This window comes from Mobula birostris, chromosome 5, assembly GCF_030028105.1.
Source record: "Mobula birostris isolate sMobBir1 chromosome 5, sMobBir1.hap1, whole genome shotgun sequence".
Taxonomy (NCBI): domain Eukaryota; kingdom Metazoa; phylum Chordata; class Chondrichthyes; order Myliobatiformes; family Myliobatidae; genus Mobula; species Mobula birostris.
In genome coordinates this window covers 55666100-55679894 of record NC_092374.1, presented here as the reverse complement: position 1 = coordinate 55679894, position 13795 = coordinate 55666100, and the positions used below count along the sequence as shown (strand labels likewise).

General features: G+C 45.2%; 1 protein-coding gene across 2 annotated transcripts in view; it reads left to right on the top strand.

Annotated features, from left to right (window-relative positions):
- Positions 1 to 6645: 6645 nt before the first annotated feature.
- zdhhc21 (zinc finger DHHC-type palmitoyltransferase 21) overlaps positions 6646 to 13795 on the top strand; it is a 76147-nt gene continuing 68997 nt past the window's right edge. The window contains exons 1-2 of one of the 2 annotated variants that reach the window (XM_072258031.1): positions 6646 to 6975; positions 7076 to 7194. The gene's annotated coding sequence lies outside the window, so the exon portion shown is untranslated. The remainder of the gene's footprint in view (positions 6976 to 7075; positions 7195 to 13795) is intronic. The other variant, XM_072258030.1, reaches the window with a different exon arrangement.

The following is a 13795-nucleotide window of genomic DNA, read 5'->3' as shown; positions in this document are numbered from 1 at the left end:
GATAATAATCTGTTTTCCTATTTTTGCCACCAAAGTGGATAACTTCACATTTATCCACATTAAATTGCATCTGCCATGAATTTGCCCACTCACCCAACCTATCCAAGTCACTCTGCATCCTCTTAGCATCCTCCTCACAGCTAACACTGCCACCCAGCTTCGTGTCATCTGCAAGCTTGGAGATGCTGCATTTAATTCCCTCATCCAAGTCATTAATATATATTGTAAACAACTGGGGTCCCAGCACTGAGCCTTGCGGTACCCCACTAGTCACCGCCTGCCATTCTGAAAAGGTCCCGTTTATTCCCACTCTTTGCTTCCTGTCTGCTAACCAATTCTCCATCCACATCAATACCTTACCCCCAATACCATGTGCTTTAAGTTTGCACACTAATCTCTTGTGTGGGACCTTGTCAAAAGCCTTTTGAAAATCCAAATATACCACATCCACTGGTTCTCCCCTATCCACTCTACTAGTTACATCCTCAAAAAATTCAATGAGGTTCGTCAGACATGACTTTCCCTTCACAAATCCATGTTGACTTTGTCCGATGATTTCACCGCTTTCCAAATGTGCTGTTATCACATCTTTGATAACTGACTCCAGCAGTTTCCCCACCACCGACATTAGGCTAACCGGTCTATAATTCCCCGGTTATGTGGTAGACTTGATCAGGGGGTGGGGCTTGTCCGCGTAGTTAGAGACCCATTGGGCGTAATATGAAAAGAAGCCCAGGCACCTTTTGAGGGCTCTGAGGGTGTTGGGAAGAGGGAGTTCCAACAGGGGGCACATACGGACAGGGTCAGGGCCAATGACTCCAATCTCCACGACACACCCAAGGATAGCAAGTCGGGTGGTCCCGAATACACACTTGTCCTTGTTATAGGTGAGATTGAAAGCTTTGGCCACTTGGAGAAATTTTTGGAGGTTGTTGTCGTGATCCTGCCGGTCGTGACCACAGATGGTGATGTTATCCAGATATGGGAACGTGGCCTTCAGTTGGCACTGGTCCGCCATCCGGTCCATTGCCCTCTGGAAGACAGATACACCATTCGTGACACCGAAGGGGACGCGCAGGAATTGATAAAGCCTGCCGTCCGCCTCGAAGGCAGTGTAAGGGCGGTCCTCCCGGCGGATGGGGAGCTGATGGTAAGCGGATTTTAGGTCTATGGTCGAGTACACCTTGTACTGTGCTATCTGATTGACCACATCTGCGATGCGGGGTACGCGTCGAGCTGCATGAACCTATTGATGGTCTGGCTATAGTCCACGACCATCCTATTCTTCTCCCCGTTCCAAACAACGACCACCTGCGCCCTCCAAGGACTTGTGCTTGCCTCAATGACCCCCTCCCTGAGCAGCCACTGCACCTCCGACTTAATGAAGGCTCTGTCCCCCGCGTTGTACCTCCTGCTTTTAGTTGCCATAGGTTTACAGTCGGGGGTCAGGTTGGTGAACAGCGGTGGGGGAGGGATCGTGAGGGTGGAGAGGCCACAAGTGGCGTCGGTAGTGCGGCAGTTGGCATGGTGTTGGGTGGGATGTGTGGGTCGGTGTGTGTGTGTGGTCAGTAGCGGAGTATGTGACGTATTCCTACAAAACTGGGGATTTACGACAGTGATTGGTGGGAGGGGCCCATCATACTTCATTGTCACGCTTTTCAGGTGGCTCTGGAAGTCGAGCCCCAATAGCACAGGGGCACACAGTTGAGGCATGACCAGTAACGTAAAGTCTCGATATTCTGTGCCCTGCACCACTAGCGTTGCTACACAACCCCCCTGGATGTCTGCTGTATGCCACCCGGAAGCCATGGTGACCCTCTGACTTACCGGCCGTATCACGAGTCCGCAATGCTGCACCGTGTCCGGGTGGATAAAACTCTCCGTGCTGCCTGTGTCAAACAGGCAGCTTGTCCTGCGCCCCTCCACCAGGATGTCCATCATTGACCTTGCGAGCTGGTGGGGAGCACTTTGGTCGAGGGTCATGGAATCCAGGGTTGAGTCGCTGTCTTGGTCTGGCGTGGTGGGGTGCCCCGGGAGCACCCGTTGGTCGTAGGCGGTGGGAGGTGGCGCTGACCAAGATGGCCGCCCCCAGGTCTCACACGTGGTGGCGGCGTGCAGGGAAGGTGGCAGCAGGCAAGATGGCGATCCCCATGTTTCGCACGCGGCGCTGCTTGATCCCGCTCGCGGTTGGGACTTACAGACCTTGGCGAAGTGGCCCTTCTTTCTGCAGCTGGAGTAGGTAGCTAGTCGGGCCGCACAGTGTTTCCGGGGGTGCTTCTCAAGTCCGCAGAAGTAGCACTTCGCGACTCGCGAATGGCAGCAGCTGTGGTCGATTCGCCAGCGGGTTGCAGGGTCTGCAGCGCCCAGGAGGCCATCGGGGGATCGCGTGCCTGGAGAGCCTCAGAGTTGTTTAGAGCGGCCTCCAGCGTACTGGCCAGCTCGATCGCCGAACTTAAGGTAAGACCGGCTTTTTCCAGCAGCCGCTGGTGCACATACACTGACCTGGTCCCCGTGACGAAGGTGTCTCTCACTAGGAGTTCTGCATGCTGCGCCGCCGTCAGCTCCTGGCAATTGCAGGCTCGCACGAGCGTCCGTAGGGCCTGGACGAACTCAGCACTTGATTCCCCAGGCCATTGTTGCCATGTTGCTAAGCGATGGCACGCGTAGACGCTGTTTATCGGCTGCAGGTATTGTCCTTTGAGGGCGCTCATCGCGCCGTCATAGCTCGGCTGGTCTCTGATCAGCGAATAGACCCGTGGAGTGACCCTGGAGAGTAGAACTCTGCGCTTCACTACAGGGTCGGTCGCTTTAATCTCCTCTAGGTACGCTTCCAAGCAGGCCAGCCAGAGTTCGAAAGCGTTTCCAGCTTCTGGCGTTTGCGGATCGAGGTCTAACTTGTCGGGTCTCAGTGTGTGTTTCATGCCTTAAAATGTACAGCAAATAAAATTGAAGCACCTTCAATAACTCCAAAAGACTGAAGTTGGGTAAAATACTGAAAGGCTTTTATTCGCTGTACAATACGACCTCCACGGTGAGTGTCTGCCCCTGGACTGAGGGGGAGGAGCAAGGCGAAATCACCTTTATACAGGACTCTGTGGGAGGAGCCACAGGGGCAGACAGCAGAGGGGCGTGTCCAGACAGTTAACCCAGTTACAACATACATATGGTTTACCACAACTATGACAGCATTTGTGCCTTTCAAATTAATTTAGGCCTGTGGGAGATGCAACTATCCCGGAGCGACCCAGCTCATTTCCCCTCTCCAGAATCTCCGGAGGAGAAAGCCCCGAGTCCTTGGCTTTGCTTGTTGCTCGGCAGCAAAAGCTGTGGGAGCATGCACGTTCGTGCATGCATAACTGATCTGGCCCACATGAAGTCCCATTTTGCCCAATCCAGCCCATGACCTAAAATGAGTTTGACACCCCTGGTCTAGGCCTTTCAACATTCGAAAGATTTCAATGAGATCCCCCCTCTTCCTTCTGAATTCTAGCGAGTACATACCGAGAGCCATCAAATGTTCCTCATATGATAACCCTTTCATTCCTGGAATCATCCTTGTGAACCTCCTCTGGACCCTCTCCAATGCCAGCATGTCTCTTCTAAGATGAGGAGCCCAAAACTGTTCACAATACTCAAGGTGAGGCCTCACCAATGCCTTATAAAGCCTGAGCATTACATCCCTGCTCTTTTAATCTAGACCACTTGAAATGAATGCTAACATGGCATTTGCCTTCCTCACCACTGACTCCGTTAACCTTTAGGGTGTTCTGCACAAGCACTCCAAAGTCCCCTTGCATCTCAGATTTTTGGATTTTCTCCCTGTTTGGAAAATAATCCGCACATTTATTTCTACTACCAAAGTGCATGACCATGCATTTTCCAACATGGTATTTCATTTGCATCTTTCTTGCCCTTTCTACTAATCTGTCTAAGCCCTTCTGCATTCTACCTGTTTCCTCAACACTACCTGCCCCTCCACCAATCTTTGTATCTTTCTCCTTATCACATTTCAAGTTGAAGTTAATCATATTGTGATCACTAGTTCCTAAAGGTTCCTTTACCTTAAGCTCCCTAATCGCCTCTGGTTCATTATGTAAAACCCAATCCAGTATTGCTGATCCCCTAGTAGGCTCATTGACAAACTGCTCTAAAAAGCCATCTCTTAGGCATTCAACAAACTCACTCCCTTGAAATCCAGTACCAACCTGATTTTCCCAATCGATCTGCATGTTAAAATCTCCCATGACTACCATAACATTGTACTTATGACTTGCTTTTTTATTTCCTCTTGTAATCTATGGTCCACCTCTCAGCCACTGTTAGGAGGCCTGTATATAACTGCCATCAATATCCTTTTACCCTTGCAGTTTCTTAACTCAGCCCACAAGGAGTCAACATCTTCCGATCCTATGTCACATCTTTCTACTGATTTAATGCTATTATTTACCAGTAGAGCCACCCCACCCCCTCTGCCTGCCTTCCTATCCCTCTGATATAACATGTAACCTAGGAAATTCTGCTCCCAACTACAACCATCCTTCAGCCACAATTCAGTGATGGCTACAACATCATACCTGGCAATCTGTAATAGTGCAACAAGATCATCCACCTTATTTCTTATACTACGTGCATTTAGATACAACACTTTGAGTACCATATTTGCTATTCTCTCTGATTCTGCATCCCTAATGTTTTGATACTCAGCCTATTGGCTGCAACTAAGTCCCATCACCTGCCTGCCCTTCCTGACAGTCTATCTTTTTTACTTTTTTACCATCCGTCCTATCCTGAGTCCCTTCACTCCAGTTCCCATCCCCTGCCGAGTTAGATTAAAGCCTCTCCAACTGCTCTAACAAACCTGCCCGTGAGAATATTGGTCCCCCTCGGGTTCAGGTGCAACCTGTCACTTTTGAACAGGTTATACCTCCCCCAGAAGAGATCCCAATGATCCAAGAACCCGAAGCCCTGCCCCCTGCACCAGCTTCTCAGCCACATATTTATCAGCCAAATGATCCTGTTTCTACCCTCACTGGTGTGTGGCACAGGCCGCAGTCCAAAAATTACTTCCTCAGAGGTCTTGCTTCTTAGCTTTCTACCTAGCTCTCTAAGTTCTCTTTTTCAGGACCTCATTGCTTTTCCTTCTAATGCCACTGGTACCAATACATACCAAGACATCTGGCTCTCCCCCCCCCTCCAAAATGCTGTGGATGTGATCTGAGATGCCCCTGACCCTGGCACTTGGGAGGCAAATACCATCCAGGTGTCCAGTTCACATCCACAGAATTTCCTGTCTGTTCCCCTCACTATTGAGTCCCCTTTCACTACCACTCCCTTCTTCTCTCTCTTTCCCTTCTGCACCACAGACCCATGCTCAGTGCCTGTCTCCTGGGAGGTCATCCCCCACAAAAGTATCCAAAGCGGTATACTTGTTTTTGAAGGAAATGGCCACAGGGTTGCTCTGCACCAACTGTCTATTTCCATTTCTCCTGACAGTCACCCAACTACCCGCCTCCTGCAACTTCAGGGTGACTACTTCCCAGTAATTCTGATTGATTGTCTCCTCACTCTCCTGTACAAGCCGAAGGTCATCCATTTGCTGCCCCAAACCCCTGACATGGTCTTCAAGGAGCTGCAGCCAAATGCACTTCACTTTGTAGATATGTTGCGTTCTCTATTGTTCACTAGGTAACCTTCAGTGATATGCCTACAAGGATTTCCTGATCCCCCTGAAAAGCCACTTTTCAATTCGTTCAAAAAAATCTCAGCTTTTTAAATGTTTGTTTATTTCGCGTTTCCCTCATTGTATTGCATTTACCTTCGCAGTCTTTCTGCATTCCCTTCATAAACAACATAGCCATTTTAACAAATGTTCTTTCCGTATTCGCAGTCACCGAGCTGGCGCTGTTGTATGCGTCAGAGGGGCTGAAGAAACCTTTCAAAAACATAATTGTGGTCAAAGAGCAATGCTAGTGACACGGGTTAGACTTGAATTCACAACCTACCTGTGTTGTCCAGGTTTAACTAGTTTACGAATAATCAATGTCATTGGATAGCAATGTTCAAAAACGTATCATGCAGCTGCCTTGCAGTGAGGCAGATGGTTTCAAATCGTAAATGCTCCCCCCCCCCGAAAAGTAGCGTTTCTAGTGTCCAGTCTGCGTTTTTCTGTTCATTCTAAAACATCGCCGTCTCCTGCAACACATGCAAAGCATTGAATTTTTCTTTGAAAAAAAATCGATCAGAAATATAAAGGAGAGTTTTCAACTCGTTTTGGAGAATTATAATCTTAACCCCGAACAGTATGTGCAAGTGTCTGAACGCATGCAAATGTAATCTGAACAAAAATCAGTCCTTGTTAATGATTTTACAAGCTTGGAAAACGCTGAAACGTAATTCAAGTACCACCCTTTTCACGGCTCCACCTTGTGCCTATTCATTTAGTCACTTAGGTTTACCTTTGTTGTTGATGTATGTGAATACGTGTATGCAAACAGTTTTGTCATGGAATGACAGGTTATTAATATAGGTATTTTCCCCCTTGTGATATCTGAATTTGAAGTCGCCGGTGAATCATGATCGGTCTGTGGATATTGGCAGAGCCATGCCCCTCCGCTAGGATGCCAGCGTTGGCGCCTCCTGCCGGTTCTTGTTTCGGGACCAGTCTGCAGCAACGAACACAGGAAGTGGTGGTGCGCTGTTTGTCTCCGCGGTTGCTGGGCTGGGGAGGTAGGTGGGGAGCTCCTGGTTGCGCTGCACTTCGCTGTATCTGGGTATTAGCGTATGCGAGGTCGGAGGAAGTAGAGAAGGGGCCGAAGGTGGCGGCGGCGGCGTCGGAACGCAGCAGCTCCAGCGCACAACGCAAACTCTGACTCAACGCGCCGGGAGCGGAGCCGCCCTCCACACCGACCTGATCCATCAGTTCGCCCACAACCCCGAAAGACTGAAAGGGGAACTACTAGAAGAGACGGAGCAGCTGTAAGTGACAACACGAGCAAGTTTTTATTCTCGTATATTAAATAGATATTATTTGAGATATTTGTGGGCATAGTTTTTCATATTTACCCCTCTTATTTAGGCAGCATTTGTCTTAGCACGTCTGAGGTACCGGAAAGAGGATCATATTGGAAATACTCAACTGACCGGCCAGCAACTATGCAGAGCGGGACAGTTAACATTTTACGTCGTTGGTGTTGGGTAACTAATTCTGAATTTAATTCTCTGTAATTGGTTGCAATCAGATATAGACGTTGCTTTAACCTAACATAAATGGGAATATATTTTAATAAAATGCAGATCGGATGATGTCTTGGATTAAGTAAACCGATCTCCTTTAGAGATTCACACATTGACGACTAGAATGAATTACTGCTAACAAGAACTAACTCTGGGGGTGGGTAGATGGCGACCTGCGACTCTCCTACATCTTAATAGGTAAAAGGTAATTTTCCTTGTGATTACAAACTTGCGCGGTTTCCCAGAGCCACTGGCACATTTATTTCGAGGATCGGTTCGGCAGTTGGAAGACACGGGGGCGGGAGAGGCTGTAGAATTGTCTCCAGCTTGCATTTATCCTCAACACTTTCAAGTTCCGAATCAGTAAGGTTGAAGCATTCTGTGTATCTGCTTCTGGAACGGAAAGCAACATGTGAATTTATTGCAAATGCTGTTATGGCAACATTTAAGATGATAATTGGCGTCGTCTTGTTTTTCAAGCAGCCAGATAATGAAAGCTTTTCTGGTTCGGGCAGGAATTTGGGTTCCGGCTTGCCTCCACAGTAGGCTTGTCACCTTCTAGGGTCTGTTCTGCCCTAGAAATTATTTAAATCCGTCGCAACTATTTATGTTTATTGCTTCCAACGCCATTTTAATAGTTTTTTTTACCTTGCGTGAGGTTACAGTCTGTGTTGTGTCCCATTAAGTAGATGCATAGACACAGGTTCAGTGGTAATTTAAATTACTGAATCATGCCAATTGAACTAATTTGTGCCTGTCAAAAGCAAATCTCATCAGTTTTCCCATCCACTCGCTATCCACGCACGGTTTTGAAAGTTATTTTGTTCAAATTGTTTGAAGTGGTCTGTAGGTTGGGCAACAAGAAAAGGGAGAAGGATAAGACCATAAGATACAGGAGTAGAATCAGGCCATTTGGCCCATCAAGTCTGTTCTGCCATTTCATTATGGCAAGTTCATTTTCCCTCTCAGCCCCAATCTCCTGCATTCTCCACATATTCTTTCATGCCCTGCCGAATAGATAGATAATTTATTGAACCCAAAGGAAATTACAGTGTCACAGTAGCATTATAAGTTCACAGATATAAATATTAGATGGGAAGTAGAAGGAATAAAAAATAAGTTGCCACAGCCTAACAGGAAGGGGGCATCACTACCCTGGCTATAGATTGACTTATTATAGAGCCTAATGGTTGGGGGTAAGAATGACCTCATATAGCACTCTTTGGAGCAGTGTTGTTGTTTTAGTCTAAAAGTGCTCATCTGTTCAACCAAGATGGCATGTAGAGAGTGAGAAACATTGTCCAGAATTACCAGGATTTTCCATAGGGTCCTTTATTCTGCCACAGCCTCCAGTGTGTCCAGTTTGATTCCTATAATGGAGCCAGCCTTCCTAATCAGTTTTTTGAGCCTGTTGGCGTCACCCATGTTGATGCCATTGCCCCAGCACACCACTGCATAGAAGATTGTACTGGCAACAACAGACTGGTAGAACATGTGAAGGAGAGGACAGCATACTCCTAAAGACCTCGGTCTCCTCAGGAAGTGGAAACGACTCTGGCCTTTCTTGTACACAGCCTCTGTGTTGGTGCTGCACTCATGTCTGTCATGCAGGTGCGCCCCCAGGTCCTCAACACATCCACGTCCTCACCATCAATAGTAATAGTAAATGCAGGCTTAGTCTTCCTAAAGTCCATCACCATCACCATCCCCTTAGTCTTCTAATGTTGAGCTGCAGATGATTCAGCTTGCACCATTTGACAAAGTCCTCCAAAGGTCTTGTATTCATCCTCCCTCAAATCTATCAACCTTTTGGCAAGATTTTAGCTAGATGACCTGTCGTTAGATATTAAAATAGGTTTTTAGATCCACAGTTAACAGTTGGAGCTAGAGAACAGAAAATGTTGAAGAATATGTACTGACTACTCGAGGACATTCCATTGAGGATAGCTGTGAGTGAAAATACAAGCAGTTGAATTTTAGCAACAATTTTTGAAGTCATGATGTTTTCTCTTAAATGCCTAGCTGCCTTATTTAGAATACTCACCCGGTTGGGCAACAACTGTGCAAAGCTAGACAGTTAGTGTTTCATTTCTTTCTACCATTTCCAAATCTTGCTGAAAGCACTTCTGTCTCCCACAAGCTGCAATATCTTGCTTTTAAAACTTATTGTATCTGGTTTTAAGCATATTAAAGCAACATGTTCCAATTAATTGGCACTAACTCTTTCAGAGTTAAATTCCTTGTCCCTCTGGAATTTTGGCCATTTACTTTAACCTTGTGTCTTGTGCTTAAAGACTCTCCTGAGATAAAACACTTCATTTATTTTATTAATTCTTTGACCACTGAACATCTCCATCAAATTGCTTCTAATGTTCTCTGCTGAAAGAATAATATTCTCACTGCTATTTCTACCGTTCTTCCCCACACCAATCCAAAACTGTGGCTCTGAATTGATTTTTCTTAACTTCAAACAAATTAACAATTAATTTATGTTTTGGCATGTAGTACTTGCTTTTCCATTTGGCTTATTATAAAGTGATGGCTTCCAAATGGTTTATTTTTCAACTTGCACTGCCACTTTTAGTGTGTATTTTTTACCCGGCTCCCTCCTTCTGAGTGTCCTGATTCTCATGCCTACTTAAACATTGTACCATTTTGTTTGTACCGTCGATCTTGACTTTTCCTGCCAGGATTATCATCTGTTTCAGCAGACCCATACGATGGAGCATGACTTGCTGCCAGTCAAGTATTGTGGCTGATGCGGTTTACTTTTTTCACAAAAACGGCAGCTGATGCCTGACAGGAAGTTTGGAAGGTGCTGTGCTTCCTGGGTCACTTAGGATGGGCTTCCATGTGCTCATGATGTTTGAGCGTATGCCTCCCAGTATCATCCTGAATGCTCCTTTTGTGGTCTGAGAGGTATCGGGACTTTCAGGAGTCTTTGAGGTTATTGAACTTTTTCAGGAATCTGGTATTATTTATGCAGTCTGCTCATCTGAGTCTCCTACATTAGCTTTTTTTTTGTCAAACATCTGTTCTTTTGAAGGGTTAGTAATCACTAAACCAGCAAAATGTGGAATGCATTTTTCTATGCTCATCCTTCTGATGTCATCAAGCCATTGAAATCTTTCTGGCATTGGATCAAATGAGCCTACTGCTCTCCTGCTCCTTTGTGACAGTAGAACATTTCTTATCCTTAATTCAGCTGGCAACAGGCCCAGAGATGTAGCCTTTACTTAGCTCAACCTGTTTTCCTCTGTCAATCTCATTTCAGCTAGCTCGATGAATATTATTCTTTCAATCTGTTGTATTTCAGCCATAATACCTCTCTGAACTGGTCCTGTTACGTAAATAAGGAAGTTGTGTTATGCAATAGTCATTCCTAATTGTAAACCAGTTCTGTTAAATTAAGGGTCTTTAACCTCTGTCCCACTTTGCATGTTACCCAATATGATAGCCTATCTTGTATCATGAGAATTATTTTCATGCCAGCCTTGTTTGAGTGAGGTTGCATTGAAATGGCATTTCTGCTGTATCAGATCATTGCTGCAATCTGAAAAATTTATTGGTTATGATAATCTGGCTACAGATGTAAGCCCTATTTTTATAAACTGCAACCAACCCCTGGTAGATACTAGCTTCTATTACAATAGGCATCTGTCAGGTGTTCGTATTTGTTTTCACAGTTTAGTGGTTTCACAGTTGCAAATGATTTCCTTTACAAACAACTTTTGATTGACCAACTTTTGCACTGGTTTCAGTTCTGTTACATTTTCCATGTTCAACAATTTTCCTTTCTAAATTTGGCCACTTCTCAAGAGCACTTCTGCATCCTTTACAAATAAATATCAAATAAAGCTGAATGACTAAAATGTTTGAGTTTAGGATGAGGCTTTTGTTTTAATTGTCCTGGTTCACATACACTAATGGTCACAATATGAAGCTTGGTCTCATCATTCCCACCTTTCTTGGCCTATTTATTAATGTTCTGTAGGCAATTGGTTTAGTCTCACTGATTAACAATATAATTGGATAAATTCGGCAACTTTTGCTATGTATAATGCTTGTAGATTTTCATTTTTAAAAAAAAGTTCCCCGAAACCAATTATTTACCTTGTCAATTCCACTTTTACTTAGGACATTGACTAGTACAGAACAGGAGCAGGCTCTTTGGCCTACCAAGTCTGTGCTGACTATGATGCCAATTTAACTAGTTTTAAAATGCTGACACATGGTCCATATCCCTCTATTACCTTCCTGTTCATGTGTTTGCCTGACTGACCCTTAAATGTTGCTGTTGTATTTTTTTCTACCACTTCCCCTGGCAATGCATTCCTGGCACCTGACACTTTTTAAAGAACTTGCTTTGCATATCTTTTTAAACTTTCCCTGTCACCTTAAAGCTGTGCTGTCTAGTATTTGACATTTTCACCTCAAGGGGAAAAAGGTCTCCAATTCTCTACCATCTATACCTCTCCTAATTTTATGAACTTTCAAGTCCTCCTCAACACCTGTTTCCATACTGTAATTGTTAAACTAACTTACTGCCTATTATGCTGCCGGCATTTAGGGCAACCATAAATTTCCTCCTTCATGCCAGTGGCTTCCTTCATCATGTCAATGGCTTCCTCTCAACAACAGAAGTCCAGAGAAAACAAACAAGTTTGACCAACCAACAGGAATTCTGCAGATGCTGGAAATTCAAGCAACACGCATCAAAGTTGCTGGTGAATGCAGCAGGCCAGGCAGCATCTGTAGGAAGAGGTGCAGTCCACGTTTCAGGCCTGACGTTAATCCTGACGAAGGGTCTCGGCCTGAAACGTCGACTGCACCTCTTCCTACAGATGCTGCCTGGCCTGCTGCGTTCACCAGCAACTTTGATGTGTGAAGTTTGACCAACCTCTGATTGCTCTCTAATCTAAGCAACATCTTAGTGAACCTCTCCTGCATCCTACAGTGTAGTGACCTGAACAAATGTGGCTTGGCTACTTTCAAGTTTGGAATTAAATGGCATAGGATATCTTAAGGAACTGGCTGTTGTAAGAATGCTTAAGTTCACGTTTTTGATGGTGACTGCGCAACATAGAACAGTACAGCCCAGGAAAAGGCTTCTCAGCCCTTAGTGTCATGCTGAACTACTTAAGCTATTGATGCCTAATTACATTAATCCTTTCTGCCTTCACAAGCTATATGTGTGTGCCTGATTAGGAGCCTTTTAAGGCATCTGTGAATAGAGAGAGCCTTCCATGCGCAGGGGAACCAGATGATTCACCGCACTATCAAATAGCCACCATATTCGCACGATTGATCTGAGACAGTACCTTTTCTATTGTATCTGTCTCCACTGCCGTTCCTAGCAGTGCATTTTAGGCACACAGTAGTGTTTTCTTTTTAAAAAAACTTACGCTGCCCATCTCCTTTGTACTTGCCCCCCTCACCTCAAATGTTCTACAAGTTTATCAGTCTGCTCCTTTGCCTTTCATAATTTTTCGACTTCTTCAGATCTCCCCTCAGCCGCTGCTTCTTCAGAAAAAACGGTGTAGTTTGTCCAAATTCTGGACTTGCTTACTGTAGTTATATCCTAATGTTGGTTGTAGGTAGAAATACCTGCAGTTCATCGACCTCATTCTCCAGCCTCTCCTCCACAAAAATGCCCACATTGCAGTCCAGTCAGTTTGCTTCTAGAATTCTCTTTTTCAATTTAAGTATAAGTAATGCAGACTCCAAGAAAAAGTAACAGAATATCTAATGGTTTTATCCCACTCTTCCTAATCCACGATGTGTGGGTGGGGCAGAGGTTTGGATTAGGGATTCAAAGTTATCTGCACAATATCCTATACATTTCCTGTCCTGTTTAAGCACAGTAGACAATATCTTCCAGACTCCCTGTCATCTGCAGGAGTAAGTGGGGCTGAATCACTGCCAACTGTAACAGACTACAAGTGGGTTCTGCCCTTTCCAAATTCTCAGTGAAGAAGAGGATGTTGGCTGTTATTGTGACAGGTGCCATAGCTGTGCCAGGCTGCTGATGATGGCATGCTCAAATCTCCACCCACTTATTCCAGGCTATTGGTTTCAGGTGGTTTCCGTATGTGTCTCAGTTGCCGTTGCTGCACTCTACATCCGGTTTTCCCTCAGCCCTTTTTTCACATTGCCTCTGCCTTTTTGACACTTTGTTTAAGATGACCTTGAACCCCCACTCTGCCAGGTGCTGGGCTACTGAACCACATGCCATTGAGTGAGCTTGCTAATGGGGTAGACCAGAGATGAAAAATAATGGGCATGTTGTCTTCTGGAATGTTAAAGGTGTCTCCAGCTTCAGTCTTGCTTAAATCTTTGCTTAATTTGTGGAGTCTATTTGTACATGCACTTGTTTGCTACTTCACAGCTTGAGGGGCACAGATTCAGTCCCAAGTTCCAGTGTTTATTTTAATTTGAGATACAGCTCAGAACAAGCCCTTCTGTTTAACCCTAATCTCAGGACAATTTACAATGACCAATTAACCTACTAACTGATACATCTTTGGACTGTGAGGAAATTGGAGCACTTGGAGGAAACCCA